Source organism: Armigeres subalbatus, chromosome 2 (genome assembly GCF_024139115.2).
Source record: "Armigeres subalbatus isolate Guangzhou_Male chromosome 2, GZ_Asu_2, whole genome shotgun sequence".
NCBI lineage: Eukaryota > Metazoa > Arthropoda > Insecta > Diptera > Culicidae > Armigeres > Armigeres subalbatus.
In genome coordinates, this window is record NC_085140.1 from 290,953,157 (window position 1) to 290,973,210 (window position 20,054).

The 20,054-nt window shown below is 47.7% G+C and overlaps 1 protein-coding gene across 1 annotated transcript in view; it reads left to right on the top strand.

Annotated features, from left to right (window-relative positions):
- Positions 1 to 702: 702 nt before the first annotated feature.
- LOC134212399 (cytochrome b5-related protein-like) overlaps positions 703 to 20,054 on the top strand; it is a 198,092-nt gene continuing 178,740 nt past the window's right edge. The window contains exon 1 of the mRNA XM_062690195.1: positions 703 to 834. The gene's annotated coding sequence lies outside the window, so the exon portion shown is untranslated. The remainder of the gene's footprint in view (positions 835 to 20,054) is intronic.

Here is a 20,054-nt window from a genome sequence, read left to right on the forward strand (position 1 = left end):
CTTTTTGGGGCCGTTTTCCCCCAACTGTGGTAACCGGATACCTCCAATGTATGATACCTCTCTACGGCGCTTTGGGTTTACCCCGTTTACTCACCCATGTATATTAATCATCGACGGAGACCGGTAGCACCACGCTGAGCTTACGCGGAGATCATGTGGAACTGTTAGAGCTGTTGGGAGGCGAAAACTAGTCAATCTGCAGTTCAATGCCATGGGCGGATTGATTCTCCTCTGCCTAGGCCCTATGAATGATATGTCGATTGCAAATAAATGTCAATAAATTATTTCAACCTTCGGGCGTGAATACTCCGCATTGTTTTGTCACCCACGAATGTTCGAAAATGGGCAAAGATTGGAAAATGCCCATAAAAGCTTAACTGTCTCATATTGTTAAGATACCTACATCAAAATGGGATGGTTATGCTTAAAGGGGCAGTATAGTTGGGGAAATAACCACATGGATAGTGAGCTTTTTGTCGCCGTTACGATGTTATGAATGTAGCTTTAACATCGTGTAAGAAAGAGTTCACTGTACCGGTGACACGGTGTGGTACCGGCGGTGACGACTTGTGTGGAATAAAAAATCAAGTTGACTGTGCTGTGTGAAATGTCTCTTCTGGTTCATGGCTTTGTTTTGTTTTGAATCTGCCCGATTCGTAGGCATCTGATGCGTGTCTGAGCGGCTTAAGCCATTGCACCGGACGAATTGATCGTTGCGTTTCGCCAGTAGAGGATCAGAGCGAGTACGTTACGGATCACGGCAATAAAGTTTAAATGTGACTTAGTGTGTTAACACGTGTAGTGCAGTGGAATCCGGAAGACGCTGAAATCGAAGTATGTTATTTTTATGCTGTTTATATATTGTTGATTGCTACTGATCTATTATGAGAAACCGGTTTAGGTTGGAGGGCTTAAAACTGTTATTGAATAGAAGAGATAAAACGAACCGATGTTGTTACTAATATGCCCTTCAAATTTATTGCCCTAGTCAAATAGGATTTTTTTTTCGAAACGAGTTTGTAGTAACTGTTTTCAACACGGTAACAGTCCAACAGTTATTCATGCAACGAGATGCAATTTTTTTTCACAAGGAGTTGTGACTTCATTATATAGGGGAAAATGAGGGGACTTGATTCTCCCATGTTTTACCGAGAACCAAAATAGTTTTGTTCTAGCATATTTTTAGTTAAGTCCTTTGGACAAATGATCATTATTCAGATTGACATTATTGCATTGATATTATGCAGATTGATCATTATGCAGGTCATTATTTGAATTGACAACCGTATTAATTGTAACCGATGATTTGTGCTTTGACACTCCTAGAGATCTTTTTAGTAGTCACGCAAAATTTGATTAAGGCTCAAATTACCGTCATCCAGTCATTGACGAGAAAGACAGCCACGTGCTCATACGAGGCTGAATAAGGAGAATAAGCAGTCTCCAGCTGGATGAGGGAAGTATTTTTGTTTCAAAACTACATCATCCAATAGCGAAGACATAATTATATCCGGTGGATGCTTCATTTGGTTGTATTTCGTTTTAGTTTTCAAAAAAACTGCCTTTTGCAACATATTTTCCCAAGAGGGAATATATAAGAGAGCGTGAGAGCAAATATGACGGTAATTTGAGCCCTCACATCTCTGCATATTGATAAAATACTCTTTTTTTCAGCACAAAGGCATAAATATAGAAAATGATTTATACTGATAAAAATGTCAACTTTTTTTTTACAATTTTATGATATTTAGATTTGAAGTTCTTTTTTCAATATGAGAAAAATTGTTAGCTATAGTCGTCCATACGAAAAATAGTAGTTTTTTTTTGTTTTCTCACTTATCTAATATTTTCAAGATTTGACAAATTTGATGAGAAGTTACCCAAAAATCACCCAGGTTGTGTACCGGACACAGACGCAAGGTAGACGTTGGACAACGTAAGGTCATTGTGTGATTGCAGGACAAAAGGTCGAATGGACGAAAGGTCGAAGGAACAAAAGGTCGAAAGTACAAAATGTGGGAAGGACAAAAGGTCGAAGGGACAAATAGTCGAGATTACAAAATTGGTTAAAATAGAAAAGCCATAGTGTTGAGAACAATGATTTAGGTACCCTCATCGGGGGTGACAATTGGCCAAATAGGGGATAGATTGGGTCATCTTTTCAACAACTTCATTTCATTTATTTAGTTAACATCTAAACAGATAACACTGAATCAACAATTTGACGCCACAATACACGGTTCGAGAACGCATCTCTCCATCTTCGGATACGCCCCACGCTCGCCAAGTCGTTTTGCACCTGGTCTGCCCATCTCGCTCGCTGCGCTCCACGCCGCCTCGTACCTGCCGAATCGGAAGCGAACACCATCTTTGCAGGGTTGCTGTCCGGTATTCTTGCAACATGTCCTGCCCATCGTACCCTTCTGGCTTTAGCTACCTTCTGGATACTGGATTCGCCGTAGAGTTGGGCGAGCTCATGGTTCATTCTTCGCCGCCACTCCGTCTTCTTGCACACCGCCAAAGATGGTCCTAAGCACCCGTCTCTCGAATACTCCGAGTGCTTGCAAGTCCTCCTCGAGCATTGTCCATGTTTCATGTCCGTAGAGGACAACCGGTCTTATAAGCGTCTTGTACATGACACATTTGGTGCGGTGGCGAATCTTTTTCGACCGCAGTTTCTTCTGGAGCCCGCAGTAGGCCCGACTTCCACAGATGATGCGCCTTCGTATTTCACGACTAACGTTGTTGTCAGCCGTTAGCAAGGATCCGAGGTAGACGAATTCCTCGACCACCTCGAAGGTATCCCCGTCTATCGTAACACTGCTTCCCAGGCGGGCCCTGTCGCCAGCGCCGTAGCGTGTGGTTGGCCGGGTTGGCTCCCGCCAAGGGCGCCTGACCTTAGGGGGGCGCCAAAATCCAGAGTTCCGCTATAGGAAATGATTAAAAATTATTCAAAAATTCACTGGTTCAAAGTGATACAAATTTAACCTTTTATTACGATTCTCTCGGGGACTCGTAATATAATCAATCATTTGATGTATTTCCGGAAGGCCCTGTTCCGTCAATAACTGATACAAGTTGTTACCCAATGGTATCACTTTGTGTATGGTGTTGGAATGCAGGGAAATAATTTGTCAAGTTAGTGTCTAATCGTAATTGTAGAACAGGCAAAGTGGGTGGCAAATGAATAGGGTTATCAAAATTATGTGCTCCAGAGTCTTCGATGAAGAAAGGAATAAAGTGATCAGTCGAGGTACGAGATACTGAGAACCTACAGCCAACTCGCATCTTTGAAGTTTATTCCATTCCTTCTGAATCTCGGAATTTGATGATAAGTGGTAAATCAGCCCATATAGTCAGTCCGATAGTTTGACGTTCGGGAAGTGGGAATCCAGCTACGTGCGTGTGTGGTGATTGCGCCTTTTCGACGCCTCTCACCAACTGTAGATGTTATTAACACGCGACGCCATCTTGCAAATCAGCGTCCTGTTGCTGGTGGTTTACCGCGTGCCTAAGTGCGTTTGGTTATTGGTTTCCGGGGTTGACAACTGTTGGCCCTAGTTCTGCGAGACGACTTCCGTTGCCCAAAGCTGTCCGGTCGGCAGACGACTTCCAGTGAGCGGTGCGTAGTGAAGATCGTCCCCGAGCTTGGCAAGACCTGCCAAGTGAGAATCACTGAGGTTGCTAACATTGTGCCCAGAGGTGCCGGGACTCGTATTTCTGAAGGTACTTTCTCGCCCGGACCGATGGGCGGTACCACGCCACGAACTCCATTTTGTCATACGGTGTTCTGATAACGACAGCTATTGTTCGTCCCAGCTTTTCTCACGTATCGTGCCAACTAACGTCATGTTGGCTTCCGGCTTCCGTCAACGGATGAAAATTCCGGAATTTACCTCGGCCATAAGATCGTCGAGAAGCAACACCTCGTGGACGCCGCCGGGTCATTCGACGACCATCTGACCAACGACCATCAAGCTACACGTCGCGCCAGTACCTAACGCCATCTGTAATAGTGCCACTGCTAACTGACCAAGCCATTGCCACTGTATCTCATTGCCGCCCATACCGCTGAATAAGCCAAAAAGGTAAAGTGTTAAGAATAAAGTCATTGGGACCTGGGAGAAAGGAGGCATTTTGCACCCACCCCGGAAGCTGCCGTTGGTCAGACCAGCAGCTTGGGGTCTAGGCTTGTCCCTTACTGGGAACTCCCGGGGTTATAACATTTCAATGTATCAGAACGTTGGCATGCTCCTTCAATTGGGAATGTCTTTTTCATTATTTACTTGATGGAAAAGAAAGTGGAAGGAAAATGAAGGAACATGAAATGCAAATGGAAAGGAGCATGAAACAAGCTTCTGGGAAAGGAGCCCCAGATAAGGACTTCAATAAGCCAAAGGCGAAGCGTAAATCAAATACATATAATTTTTGTTCGCGACTTAAAATTCAAACCGTTATCTGATGTACGGAAGTACTTTGTGTGAATTTGTGATAAATTCGCTTATTTTATGGCGACAACTATGCGATCGCATTTGATCCAGTGTAATCTTTATAAACTGGTAATGCTTTTAGCGGGAAAGAGTATTCGAAATGATGGTATGCTGAATATGAGAATATGCATCGAGGGATTTCAGTAACGGCTAAATCAAATTAGGGAGAGGGGGAAGATCAGTATCCGACTTTCTTTAAAGTAGAAATTTATTGGTTCATCCAAAACAAACAGTGCTACCAAACTACCGTCAGACCCACTTCAAAAATTCATATACCTTGATCTGAATAGGGCCGTTGGTTATTCTGGCCATCAATCAACCCACTCCGGAATTGTTTTGTTCTTGATACGACTTGGACCAATCGCTATTCTCACAATCAACCAATTCACTCCAAAGTTGAAGTTCATTGAATGATCAGTAGTTTTTGCAAACCAAGCCACTCCGAAATTTAATTTTTCGTCATCGAAAGGGCTAATGGTCATCCACTTCATATAAGGGTTCTTCTTGAGACTTTATTCGATAGCAATCAAAATCGAATAGCAAGCGAAAATTGAGAGCTATTTTATTTTCCTAATTAAATCCTTTTTATTTTGTCGTGAATGTCGTGAACACACTTCTGGATCTTTTATTTACTTGCATTAGTTTATTAAATCTTTCAGAAAATCGTTAAACTTCAGCGGATTTCTAGAAATGTTCTGGTCTTTTAATATCCTTTACTTTCTACCTATTGGAACATGTGCAGGTTATAGAGGTTTTAGGAAGTCATACAGCAAACATTCAAAATTAAATCTCCCTGCTCATAGCACGTTTTCTTAAACATCTGAGTAAGGGGCGCCTAATAAAGGTTTCGCCAAGGGCGCTGGGAGTCCACGCTACGGCTCTGCCTGTCGCGCTCGGTTCCGCCCACAAGCATGTACTTTGTCTTTGACGCATTCACCACCAGTCCAACTTTTGTTGCTTCACGTTTCAGGCGGGTGTACAGTTCTGCCACCTTTGCAAATGTTCGGCCGACAATGTCCATGTCATCCGCGAAGCAAATAAATTGACTGGATCTGTTGAAAATCGTACCCCGGCTGTTACACCCGGCTCTCCGCATAACACCTTCTAGCGCAATGTTGAACAACAGGCACGAAAGTCCATCACCTTGTCTTAGTCCCCGGCGCGATTCGAACGAACTGGAGTGTTCGCCCGAAATCTTCACACAGTTTTGCACACCATCCACCGTTGCTTTTATCAGTCTGGTAACCTTCGCAGGGAAGCTGTTCTCGTCCATAATTTTCCATAGCTCTACGCGGTTTATACTGTCGTATGCCGCCTTCAAATCAACGAACAGATGGTGCGTTGGGACCTGGTATTCACGGCATTTTTGAAGGATTTGCCGTACAGTAAAGATCTGGTCCGTTGTCGAGCGGCCGTCAACGAAGCCGGCTTGATAACTTCCCACGAACTCGTTCACTAATGGTGACAGACGACGGAAGATGATCTGGGATATCACTTTGTAGGCGGCATTAAGGATGGTGATCGAAAGTTCTCACACTCCAGTTTGTCGCCTTTCTTGTAGATGGGGCATATAACCCCTTCCTTCCACTCCTCCGGTAGCTGTTCGGTTTCCCAGATTCTGACTATCAGTTTGTGCAGGCAAGTGGCCAGCTTTTCCGGGCCCATCTTGATGAGCTCAGCTCCGACACCATCCTTACCAGCTGCTTTATTGGTCTTTAGCTGTTGAATGGCATCCTTAACTTCCCTCAAGGGGGGGCTGGTTGGCTTCCATCGTCCGCTGAACTGACGTAGTCATCTCTTCCGCTGCCTTGACTTTCACTGCCTGTACTCTCAGCGCCATTCAGATGTTCCTCGTAGTGCTGCTTCCACCTTTCGATCACCACACGTTCGTCCGTCAAGATGCTCCCATCCTTATCCCGGCACATTTCGGCTCGCGGCACGAAGCCTTTGTGGGATGCGTTGAGCTTCTGATAGAACTTGCGTGTATCTTGAGAACGGCACAGCTGTTCCATCTCTTCGCACTCCGCTTCTTCCAGGCGGCGTTTCTTCTCCTGAAAAAGGCGGGTCTGCTGTCTCCGCTTCCGTCTATAACGTTCCACGTTCTGCCGGGTACCTTGCTGCAGCGCGACCGCCCGCGCTGCGTCCTTCTCCTCCAGAATCTGTCTGCACTCTTCGTCGAACCAATCGTTCCGTCGACTTCGACCAATATACCCGACGTTGTTCTCCGCTGCGTCGTTAATGGCTGCTTTGACTGTATTCCAGCAGTCCTCAAGAGGGGCCCCATCGAGCTCACCCTCTTCCGGCAACGCTGCCTCGAGATGCTGCGCGTATGCAGTGGCGACATCAGGTTGCTTCAGTCGCTCTAGGTCGTACCGCGGCGGTCGTCGGTACCGAACATTGTTGATGACGGATAGTTTTGGGCGCAGTTTAACCATCACCAGATAGTGGTCAGAGTCGATGTTAGCGCCACGATATGTCCTGACGTCGATAATGTCGGAGAAGTGCTGTCCATCAATCAGAACATGGTCGATTTGTGATTCTGTCTGCAGTGGTGATCTCCAGGTGTACCGATACGGTAGGCTGTGTTGGAAGTAGGTGCTGCGAATGGCCATATTCTTGGAGGCGGCGAAATCAATTAGTCGTAGGCCGTTTTCGTTCGTCAGCCGGTGAGCGCTGAATTTTCCAATAGTCGGTCTAAACTCCTCCTCTTGGCCAACCTGAGCGTTCAAATCTCCTATGATGATTTTGACGTCGTGGCTTGGGCAGCTGTCGTACTCACGTTCCAGCTGCGCGTAGAATGCGTCCTTATCATCATCAGTGCTTCCGGAGTGTGGGCTATGGACGTTGATTATGCTGAAGTTGAAGAACCGGCCTTTGATCCTCAACTTGCACATTCTTTCATTGATCGGCCACCACCCGATCACGCGCCTTTGCATATCGCCCATCACTATGAAAGCTGTTCCCAGCTCGTGTGTGTTGCCGCAGCTCTGGTAGATGGTATGATTACCTCTAAACGTTCGCACCATTGATCCCTTCCAACAAACCTCCTGCAGCGCTACGATGCCGAATCCACGGTCCTTGAGCACATCGGCGAGTATGCGTGTGCTCCCGATGAAGTTGAGAGATTTGCAGTTCCACGAACCGAGTTTCCAATCGCTAGTCCCTTTTCGTCGCAGTGGTCTTCGCCGATGGTTCCGGTCCGTACTCTCTTGTTGATTGTTCGTTGCTTAAGATTTTTAAAGGCTGGCTTGCAGGGCCTGACACCAAACCCCCTAAATTTCCGGAGGACCATTCCTCCTTATTTCCGGTGGACCATGGTGCACAGTTTCACTTAGAGTCCCTCGCTGGCACTCGGACGATGATCAGCCGCCCCTAACATGGAGAACAGACGCTGCTGTGAGCCGATCCTGACATGGAGAACAGACGCTCAATAAGATTTGCACCTCCGGAGAGGAGCAAACCCCCCCTTCCCTGTCAGCATACGACCATAGTTCCCACCGGGGTTGGTTACCCGATCTTCCCTAAGGTTGCTCGTATCCCGGCCAGCACCGCGGGGAGGTAGGGATAGGAGTTACTGGGTAAGAGGCTAAGGACCGCGAGATGGGGTCTATTTTATTCCTTCAGGTACGCGAAGTACCAATGGTACGCTTTACCCAGCATTTGCCGTGCCTGCGAGGCGGCTCTGTCCCAGTGGGGGATGTAATGCCAATAAGAAGAAAAAGAAGAATAACATTCAAATACACGACGTTTTACACGGATACAAATTTCATCCATTTGCTTCAAAAATATACATGTTTATTTCCAAAATGGTAATATGTTTGAATCAAACATATTTATTTTTAAAACCAAATTAAATCCCTGTTTGTTTTATACATTCATTAGTGGGCAGCCCCTCGCTCGCTCTTGCAAAAGTAAACAAACACTCGAGTTCGGATCGGATCAGATCGGAAGCAGCAGAGGAGTAGAAGCAAGAGTAGAAGCAGATGTTTTCTTGCTTCCAAATTAATGATAAAGATGTTTTTTAGGTACAGAAAGGTAAGTAAATGAAATATAAATGTTTGGAATTGTGAAATCTGGTAGTCAAATGTTACCAGAATATGAAAATTGGTAGAATTTATATCAAAATATTATGAGTGGTCGAACCAAAACAATAATATCCATGTTTGCTTCAAACATTTAGCTGGTTGAAACAACTTGAAACGCACATTTGATTCAAAAAAAGTTTTCGTTCGCTTCAAATGCAACAATATGTTTGATCCAAACATATTTATTTTTGATGCCAGAACAAACTGAATTTATGTTTGGATTTACCTAGAATATGTTTGTTCTTAACGTAGTTTTTTCTGCGTGTATCTTTCTCGTATACAAAGCATACGTAACGGCTATATGATCGCTCCAAAAATGAACTTTTTATAGAGGGCCCGAATACCAATAGTGTTATATACAATTCGATTCAGCTCGACGAATTGAGGTTATGTGTGTGTGTGTGTGTGTTTTTTTTTTTACAAGGGTTAAAGGCCATCAAAAATCTGCGCGACAGACACATCGAGCATCCACACTATGCTCGAAGGCGAACAGGGATGGGCTCCTCCCGACCTGCTAAAAATGTGCCTCCCGGATAAACCGGGTCCCTTATCCTCCTTGCCTCGATCCCCCCGGGACCACGGGATGCTGCGACTACTTCGGGGAGGGGTGGGTGGCGCTGTGCTCATGCACTTCTTCTAAAATTCCGGCCCCTAGCTTAGGCTAGTTCGCCGACTGGCTTGCTGAGATCCACTGCTACGTTGTATCGATCCCTCGGTGGTCGTACCGCAAACTTCCTCACTCGAATCCTCCTGACTTCCCCTGGCGTCGAGGGTGGTCCACCAGTTCCGGTGAAGGAAACTTCCGCACTGATGGTGCCCCGACTACCGGCGGCTATCGCAGGGGACGCTTTCGCGCATTGCGCCGTCTTCGTCTTCAGGTTGCAGAGGTGGTCCGACAGTTCCGGTGGTGGATGACGTCCGCACTGGCGGTGCCCTACATACCCGAAGCGCTTCCTTCTCTTTCTTCTTTCTTCAGCAGCATTCCAGTGCCGAGGTCGGTCCAACGATTCCAGTTGGCAGAAGACTTCCAGTTCGCTGGCGCCCCGACGACCCGAGACCAAACACTGCTCACTGTGCTGGATTTCGCTCCAAACCGACGCTTATTTGCTGGTCCCTTCTCCATCGACGCTGCAGCTCTGACAGTATTTGCGTCACGACTCTGCTTACTGCATTCCACGTATTCTCATCGCGACACATTCGCTCTGCGATATTGTCCGCCCGTAGGGCAGGCATTCCTCTACGTACTTCCGCAAACCTTGGGCAATCGAATACCACGTGTTCTGGAGTCTCCTCTATGTTGATACACGCCGGGCAGAATGGCGATGACGCATGGCCACACCGATGCAGATAGTGACGGAAACAGCCATGTCCGGAAAGGAACTGTGTGAGGTAAAAGTTCACCTCTCCATGCTCCCTATACACCCACGTCGACACATTGGGGATGAGCCGGTGGGTCCACCTTCCATTATCCGCATTGTCCCACTCCTGCTGCCACTTCACCATAGAGTCCAGTCTCACCGTCTTCCTCACATTTCTGGTATCTCTCCGTTGGTAACACTCGATATCCTCTGCTAGGGTTATGCAGATTGGAATCATCCCTGCGATAACGCAAAGTGCCTCCGAGGAAATGGTTCGGTACGCACTCACGACTCGAACGGCCATTAGGCGAAACACGCTGTTCAACTTTCTGCGGTTACGTTTCGTCTTGAGCGCAGCTCCCCAGGCTGGAGCTCCGTACCTCAGTATCGAGGATGCTACTGCTGCCAGAAGACGTCTACTGCTGCTTTTAGGAACACCCACGTTCGGCATGATCCTTGCAAACGCACTGACCATTTTAGATGCCTTTTCGCAGGAATAGTCCACATGGGTGTTGAAATTCAACCGGTCGTCGATCATCACTCCTAGATGCCTCAAAGCCCGCACGGACGGTATGTTGTGCCCTCCTATGGTAAGCTGGATCCGCTGGATCTCGCGGCAGTTGCTAACCAGCATCACTTCTGTTTTGTGGTGAGCAAGCTGCAGTTTGACTCCATTCATCCAGTTTTCAACTGCGTCGGTCGTCTCCGCCACCAGCATTTCTACCTCTTCCAGCGACTCTCCGGTTATCGTTAGAACGACATCATCCGCGAATCCGAAAATCTTCACTTCTTTGGGCAACTTCAGTTTTAAAACTCCATTATACATAATGTTCCACAGCGTCGGGCCTAGAATGGAACCTTGCGGAACACCTGCCGTAACCCTAATCGACTTCTGCCCCGAATTCGTTTCGTAAACCAGGATCCGGTTCTGGAAGTAACTTTCAATGATTCTACACAAGTAGTCAGGAACCCGCATACCGTGCAGCGTTGCGGCAATAGCCTCCCAGCTGGCACTGTTAAAAGCGTTTTTGACGTCAATCGTTACTACAGCGCAGAATCGATTGCCGCGCCTCTTCTTCTCATCGATTGCCGCTCTCTCTGAAACTTCAATGACCGTCCTGATTGCATCCACCGTCGATCTGCCTTTTCGGAATCCGAACTGCATTTCCGATAAGCCGGTCTCGCCGTCAGTGAACTGCGTCAGCCGATTAAGGATAATCCTTTCCAGAAGCTTCCCCAGTGTATCCAGCAGGCATATAGGCCTATACGATGCTGGATTCCCCGGCGGTTTCCCTGGTTTCGGCAGCAGCACTAGTTTCTGGATCTTCCACCTATCCGGAAAGTTACCATCTGCTAGGCATTTCTGCAGCACCATCCTGAACAAATCTGGAAACGCCAGTAGAGCCACGTTTGGAATTCCATCCGGACCCGGAGCTTTCTTCATCTTCAGACCTTTCGCCACTGATGACAGCTCGTCGTTGGAGACTTGCATACCTGCAATGGTTACTCCGTCTTCATCTACGTACGGTGTAGGTGGCCACATCGTAGAATCATGCTGCGGGAAGAGACCATCAACGATAATCTTCAGCTTGTCCGGACACATTTCCGCTGGCGTCGCTGGACCCCTGATCCTCGCTGTTACGACCCGATAAGCGTTGCCCCAAGGATCAGCGTCAGCTTCTCGGCACAACTCCTTGAAGCAGTTGGATTGGCTGACTTTAATTTCCCGTTTGAAGGCCGATCTAGCTTCACGGAAGATTATCTTACGCTCCTCTCGGACTGTTTCAGACCTTGCTCTCTGGAAGTGTCTTCTGGCTCTGAGACACGCAGCACGAAGGCTAGCAAGAGTATCGTTCCACCAGTAATTTAGCCACCGGCTTTTCCTTGGCTCCAGTCTCCTTGGCATCGTCGCATCGCATGCCCTCGCAAGAGTTTCTGTCAGCTCGTCTGCATCGAGATTTGTAGCGCCGCTGTCTGCTCGGAGTGCTTCGATAAAAAGATCTTTGTCGAAGTCCTTCGCCTTCCATTTTCGCCCGCTATTCCTAATATCTCGCCGTACCGTCGACATTCGTGTTCCAACACAATACCGGATCGCCTGATGATCACTATGTGTATAGTCCTCACTAACTCTCCAGTTCATGTTCCTCACCAGCGGACTGCAGAACGTGACGTCGATGATGGACTCCCTGCCATCTCTGCGAAATGTACTAACGGTACCTTTGTTGCACAGTCTGACGTCCAGCTGTGCCAACGACTCCAGCAAACTGTAACCTCTGGGGTTAGTCAGCCTGCTTCCCCACTCCACTGCCCAAGCGTTGAAGTCGCCTCCGATGATTACCGGTTTTCGGCCGATCAGCTTCTCTGTGAGTGAGTTCAGCATCCGGTTATACTGCTCCAAAGTCCATCTTGGGGGTGCGTAGCAGCTACACACGAAGATCCCGTTGATTTTGGAGATAACGAAACCTTCGCTTGAGCTGTCTACCACTTCTTGAATAGGGAATTTGCCCATCACTTGGATAGTTGCAATCCCCGATGAATCCGCCACCCAGTTGCCGTTGTCAGAAGGGATCCGATACGGTTCAGCAATAATTGCCACGTCACACATTGCTTCTGTTGTCGACTGCCACAACAGTTGCTGTGCGGTGTCGCAATGATTGAGATTCAACTGGATGATCTCCATTAATCCCGGCCCGCCATCGCCTTCTTGTATGCAGGGCATTGGAAGCCACCCGTCGTATGGTCGTTTCCGTCCTCCGGTTTGCAGAGCAGGCATCTTGGTTGCTTCGTGCAGTCCCTAGCAACGTGTCCTTCTTCACCACATTTCCTACATAGACCGGATCTATCCGGGCCTTTGCAGTTTCGCGCCTGGTGGCCAAACGCCATGCATTTGAAGCATCGCTCCATCTGCTTGGTGACTCGTGGGGCGAATCTCAACGGGCACACCGACCATCCTACTTTCACCTTGCCCGCCTCCACCATTTGGTTGGCAGCCTCTGCTGGTAGTCGTATCGCTGCTACTTGTGTGCCACCGTACGCTCTCCTCAGTCGAATCGTCATTTGCACTTCCCCCAGTTTGCATTGTGAGACCAGTGCATCCCTCAGTTCGTCTTCCGTCGTGATCTCGTCCAGGTCTCTGCACTCGACCACTGCTTCCTGCGTTAGAGCTCTTACGTTACCGTCACTGCCCAATGAATTGGCAATGAGCTCCCGGAAGGCCGAGCTCTTGATCGTGGGATCCTTCTTCAGCTCGAACAGCAACTCCCCCTTCTGGGTAAGCCTAGTTCTCACCACTTTCTCACCCAAGTCTTTTAGCTCCGGGTCCTCTCTCACCTTCTTCAGGATTGCTGCGTACGACGTTTTATCGCTCGCTTCTACGATCAGGGCATCAACTTTAACTCTCTCCCGAGGAGAACGACGTTTTTCTTGTTTCTTCAGTTCATTCCTCTTTTCCACATTCTCCTTCTGCTGCTTCCTTTTCTCCCTCTGGCTTTCCACGGTCTGCCACTCACCATCCTTGACACGTTCCTTCAGCACGCTGGCAAAGTCTTGCACGTTCCGTTGCTTTTTCGTGCCTTCCTGCTCTCCAGGCGAATCCCTTCCTCGCTTTTCCGTGCGAGTGGTTCGGGGACTTTTAGGTGCCTGCTGCGTCTCAACTGCTGTATGCTCCGCCGCATCTTTCAGCACCTTTTCAGCTGTTTCGGCTTTCTTTTTCAGCGCGATCTGTTCGTGTTCGGCTGCTTTTACGGCGGACTTAATGCTTGTCACTAGAAGCTTAATCTTCGTGTGAACATTGTGCTTGTCCTTCACGAAGTCATAAAGCTCGTTGACTCGCTTCCGCACCTCCATCAGGTTGGACCTCCCGGTTTGTAGCTCCTCCTGAGTAGCACTACTTTCCGTTTTTTGGGTGGACACCCTATTCCCGGATCCTAGCTCCTGTTGGCCTGCCTGGTACTCAGCAGTCTTGGCCGTACTACTGGTACTCGCTACTGCTGCCTGCGACATCACTGGAGATCGCTGCAGCTTCCCACTCTTTGCGAAAACATTCGCCCCGCCTGCTCCTTCGTTGTTTGTAGAATTTGTTTCCATTCCGGGCCGTTATCTCTACCTGTTGTAGTTAGTCGCCTCTTATGATCCCATGGGTGCCTTTGTGAACAGTGAAGTCCATGCAAGGGTTGACTCCGGTTCCGTAGAGCACCATGTTCAGAGCCGGATGGGCGCAAATCAGGAATGGTGCATCTGCTCCTACTACCCACCGGTGAAGGTGACAGGTTTTGAGCGTTACTTGCCAGGTTGTTTGAACCATTAGTCTGCTTGCCATTTCAAGAAGATGTCACCCTTTTTACTCATGAAACAGAATAGCTCGACTGTCATCCCATAGACGCCTAGTCCTATCCATAAACCGAGAATCGTCCAATGTCGTTTGCCGTGACCAGTATACCATAATCAGGATCTTACTGGTATGAATCCTGATGTGCCGGTTGGCACTCCTCTTGGGCTTGTGTGCTTTGAGCGGCGCACGGTCGCTGTGATAGGGCCTGCTTGCAGACACATGCAGCTTTTTATAGAGGATCAACAGAGCGCACTGTCAAACCCCACCACATCCTAGACAGGCCCCCTAACTCGCAGTGGCCATAGGGAGGGGTCGTCAAGCCCTTGGACAAAGTCCCTGCTGCCCGCTGTGTGTGTGTGTGTGTGTGTGTGTGTGTGTGTTTTTTTTTTCTTCCTAAACAATGGAGGGGGAATCTGCTCAACAGACATCCTGGGTTGACCAGGAGGTGCTGGGTTAGGGGCCACCTCCAATGAGGGAGGCAGGGCTGCATCCCCGACCAGCTAAACCGTTTCCATTGCCGCCAAGCCCATCGTCCCTTCGGTACAACCAGAAAGTAATGCTTCAAAGGGGGGCCAGTGCATGACGCACCCTCGAGGTTAGCTGCGTGTCCTTGCAGCATCGAACATCGTGACTCGCTTTTTAGAAGAACACCATGGTATCGTGCCAGCGCATTGCCGGCTTTCCAGGTGGCCTTACCACGCCCTATGTCCTCGGAAGGTGGGCAGGGTCGACTTCGCGCCTGCTTCCCTCTGCACGACTGGTATCAAGAATGATGATGCCGCGTGCACCCCAAATTGACCTTTCTGCGATAGGGCCTATTCGCCAGCACACAGAGGGACTTGCCGACGCGAGGCCTACGCCTACCCCAGCCTTGACGAGGACCCCTTTCCGTCCTCGGGCTCGGAACCCGCCCGGTTGACCGACGCCGCGAAAGCGACGATACCATGTTGTTCTTCGCGCGGCCACTTGTTCGATAAAAGGATCGAGTTCGACCACAGAGCATGACCCAAGTAACATTTTAAGATTTATCATGCTCTATAAGAGGTTTTCATGACCAGTTGCTAATAAAACTAATAACTCCACCAAAACCTCTTCATAACATTATTAAGATAGCCTTCCGGCCTAATGGACCAATCTAGAAGAATATATTAAAACCGTATTAAGAGTAGTAATAAAACTGCAATAAAACATTGTATTGAATTTGTTGATACTCTATAAGAGGTTGTCGTGACCATCATAAGAGTATCAATAAAACTGTTTAAATTTCATATTATGGATTATATTTATTGTCATTCCAATAGCTTTGTTTTTATTTTCACTTACACTGCCAAAAATATCTATATAAGATATATGTGTCGCCGTTATAAATTTTTGCAATAGCTCCACCCTAATGTAATCGATATAAAACCACACATAAATTAAATAATTGCTAATTCAAGACCACACATAAAGATTATTTGGACATATATTTTATTAGTAGTTCGCATGGAGAATGGTTATGTGTGCGCTGATATACATCATAAGTAAAATCTATGGATTTTTGCCAATAAATATGTGTGGATTTTTAGTAGTGTAGATAACAATGTCCCCTATATAAAGCTGATGTGTGGAAAATAATGTTTCTGATTCTACTCATGGTTGATGTTGAAAATGAAGCATTATTTAAGTAGTTCATACAACAGAATGACATGCGCAACCAAGTTTATCGTGAATATTGAGTTTGTAGAAGTTTAAAATCAACGCGCCTCGAAATTATCAAATAATCACATGAAAATAGGAAATTAAATAATTTTCCAAACTACTCAAAATATTTCAATTTCAAATAGTTTGTAATAAAGCAACCGTGGTTCTATCAAAAAACGTCAGAAATAATTTAATTCCACTCACGAATAGCCTATTTGATCGTAATTGATGTATTTTTTTCAATCACGGCTATGACGTTGATCATTGTTTCAACAGGGCGACATTCCTTTTTATGAAAACAAAAAATCTGGCGATAAATTGCTCTATGGCTTTTGTGATAACCTTAATAATTCTCCTTGGTAACTTCATGACCGTTTTAAACTTGTTATAAAACTTTGTCATGATTACACTTCCCTACAACAGATGGCCTTCGGTTCGATAACATGCAGCCTAGTGGCAGAGGCGGGAAGCACTTTTCCATCCTACGGGCAAAGATGCCAAATCTGTGGAAATAAAAGCTCTCGGCGGATTTGCGGATCCGAATAAGAAATCTACGAATGTTAGTAATTTCCTGAAATTTGTGAAACTACGAATATATGGAATATTACATATTCGTATTTTTGGTGTAATTCGTAGGAATCAAAGATGTGTATACAAGGGCAAATTCTTCAACCAGGAGGATATGTGCATGAGGAAAAATGTAAAAATTATTTCCTCCTTCACTTTTTTTAGAAATCGGAAACTCTATATCATTGTGAAATAAAATGATTCTTCATCGCATCGGCTTTTCATGAGAAGCCGCAATCCAATTAAGTGCATATATTTAACAGCATTTCATATGTATGTGTCTCATTTCCCAAATCAAAATCAAAACTAAAATTAGAGTTACAGTTCAATAATTTTCAAAGAACCCTGCTCAAAGAACATAATTACTATTGACAGAAATCGAATTGTTTTGACAAACCTTTATTGGTGTTATTGGATTACACCGAAGATTCTTATGACCAGGAGATTTTTACCTGTCGCTTTTTTTTAATTTGGGAAATGAGAAGCATCTTAAGTTTATCAGAAAAACATGGCACTCACATTATGTCGGTAAAAATATGCTAACCTCATTATGCATCTTTTTGCGTGATTCACGTATAAGTTATACAGCAACAATGCATTCCAAATTCAACATGGCGAATAGATCCAGTCACGGGGAGTAGTTTTAAAGCAGTGACCCAAACTGGTTTTATGACGCATTTGAAAGCAATAATAAAACTATTTTTAAAACTTCAAAGTTAACAAAAAGTTTAGTTTTAAAGCATGGTTTATAAGAGTTTTATGGATATCTCAAGAGTGATATAAAACCTTTGTTCGTTAGCATTGTTTATGACCACCATAAAACAATAGGCTTTAATTATTCCCACAATAAAACCTTATTAAAATTCATATAAAACCCAACGGTCACAAGATTGTTACTTGGGGACCACCGGTATGACCCATGAAGCCGACTCCGATCCCTTGGACCACCTCTTATTTGCGCCTGAACTAGCCATCCTTGAGTCCACGCGCCACCTTCTGTGTAGCTCCGAGACGATTTGGGCGATAGCCGATAAAACGGCGTTCCAGTCAACTTCGTCTTTACACATCCTCCGAACTAGGTTGTCCGGGGTAGTGTCCAGACCACATGTGGCAAGCATGTGGTCACGCATTGCGCGAAAACGTGAGCACACGAACAACACGTGTTCCGCCGTTTCCTCTAAACCTGCGCACACCAAACACTCGGGCGAAGCCGAGCAAGCCAGCTGGTTTACCTGCACTTTGATTTTGCAGCACGCTTAAACGCCGGGCACATCGAGCCCCCCATGGGGTGCTTGCTGTTCACAGCTTTGCTGGAACAAATCAAACAATTGGGAGGGTTCGTGCAGCATTGTGCCTTATGTCCCTCCAATCCGCAGCGTCGGCAGAGATTGCTTCTGTCAGGACTTTTGCAGTCCCATTGCTTGTGCCCCGGTTCCAGGCACTTGAAGCAAACTTCGGGTTGCTCGTATATGCGCACAGGGCATACCGACCATCCCACCTTGACGCTCCCTAACTTGACTACCTTGGAGGCGTCCGCTGCAGATAGCCGAACCAATGCTACCTGCGTCCCTGCCGGACCTTTCCGTAGCCGAACGGCTGCGGTGGGCGTCTCCACTTCACACTGTCGCCGCTGTGCCGTGACGAGCTCTTCGACTTCAGTGATCTCGTCCAGGTCTTTAACCCTTAGATTCACCTCCGTCGTGAGTGCCCTCACCTTGACCGTCTCGCCTAGGACCTCCTCCGCCAACTTCTTGTAGGCGGCGCCCTTTTGCGAGACGCCCCGCATCAGCTCGAGTATCATCTCGCCCATCCGGGTACGTCTTATTCGACGTACGTCGGCGCCGAGTTCACCGAGCTTGACGTCACTCCTCATCGCCTTCAAAACATCCGAGTACTTAGCCTCGTCCGCCGTGATGACTAGGGCATCGCCCCTGGAGCGATTGGCGCCTACCCTAGACTTCTTGCTACCCTCATTCGCCTGGGCCTTCTTTTCGGCCCTTGACGTCTTTGGTTTCCTCTTGTTCTTGACCAGGGTCCAGGAGGCGTCATTCCCTCTATTTCCCTGGTTTGGTGCGGCTGAGAGCTCTCAGCCTGCCCTAACCCCTTACCACCGTCTTTCCTGGGTGGACGGACCTTTCCAGGTCCTTCCTCCCCCAGTTTTGGAGGGACCTGACCGGGGTTCAGCTTCCCAGCCCCACTACCCTTGTTCGGGGTAGTAACCTCCGCGTTTTGGAGCGGCCCCAGGGAGCTCATCCCCTGGAGACTGTCTCCCCGTTTTTGTGTCTGCTCCGTTGGAGAAGTCACCCCGACGTACCCGCAAATACTTGAGCCTCAGTCTGGGTAGACTTTGGCACCACCGTCTTAGCTGGCACGCCTTCGGTGGACTCGACCTTGCCCGAGTCCGCGAATCCTTGGGCCTAAGTCTGCAGACCTCGACTCCACCGATTTCACGGGTTTACACTTGGCCGTCCTGACCGCCCTCTCCAGCTTGGCGTCCAGCATCGACTTTCGAAGTTTCTGCAAGCTCCTCTTGAGGTCCTTGCTGATATTATGCTTCGATGACGCAAAGTCGATGATGGCGTCCAGCTGTTCCGTCGCCACCTCGAAGGCCGAAAGCCCATCGCGTTTGCGGTTCATCGCCTTCACAAGCCATGGGCCGTCAATAACCCCTTCCGGCGTTTTTATAGCCGAGAGGAAGGTTGAGTGACCCACGCTGGCGCTGCGCACTGAGCTGCCGACTATTGCCTCTGGCCTCCTAGGCGGAGACCTGAACAACCCACCTCTTGCGAAGGGGTTGTCGCCTACACTACTACCACTAAATGAAGAATTGACTTGGTTTTCCATTTTGGTCCCACGAGTTGCTCGGGAAAAGAGGTCCACCACGCCAGAGCCCAGCATAACGCGGTAAGGGACAATTACTGTGGAGGGTGCCCAGGTACCCCACAGGCTCCGTTAAAGGCCTAGCTTATTATTTCACCCCCCTGGCCATGCATCCCCTCGGCACGGGTCGCTTGACGCCTTGGGATTAGGGGTTAGGGACGATTATTTATTTATCATCAGACTAAGGCCGGAGTGGCCTGTGCTGCACATAAAAGACTTCTCCATTCAACTCGGACCATGGCTGCACTTCGCCAACCACGCAGTCTGCGGAGGGTCCGCAAGTCGTCCTCCACCTGATCGATCCACCTTGCCCGCTGTGCACCTCGCCTTCTCGTTCCCGTCGAATCGTTGTCGAGAACCATTTTCACCGGATTCCTGTCCGACATTCTGGCTCCGTGTCCAGCCCACCCGCAGTTCCGATTTTCACGGTGTGAACGAAGGATGGTTCTCCCAACAGCTCATGCAACTCGTGGTTCATTCGCCTCCTCCACGTACCGTCCTCCATCTGCACTCCACCATAGATGGTACGCAACACTTTCCTTTCGAAAACTCCCAGTGCGCGTTGGTCCTCCACGAGCATCGTCCAGGTCTCGTGTCCGTAGAGAACTACCGGTCTTATAAGCGTTTTGTATATAGTCAGTTTGGTACGACGGCGAACTCT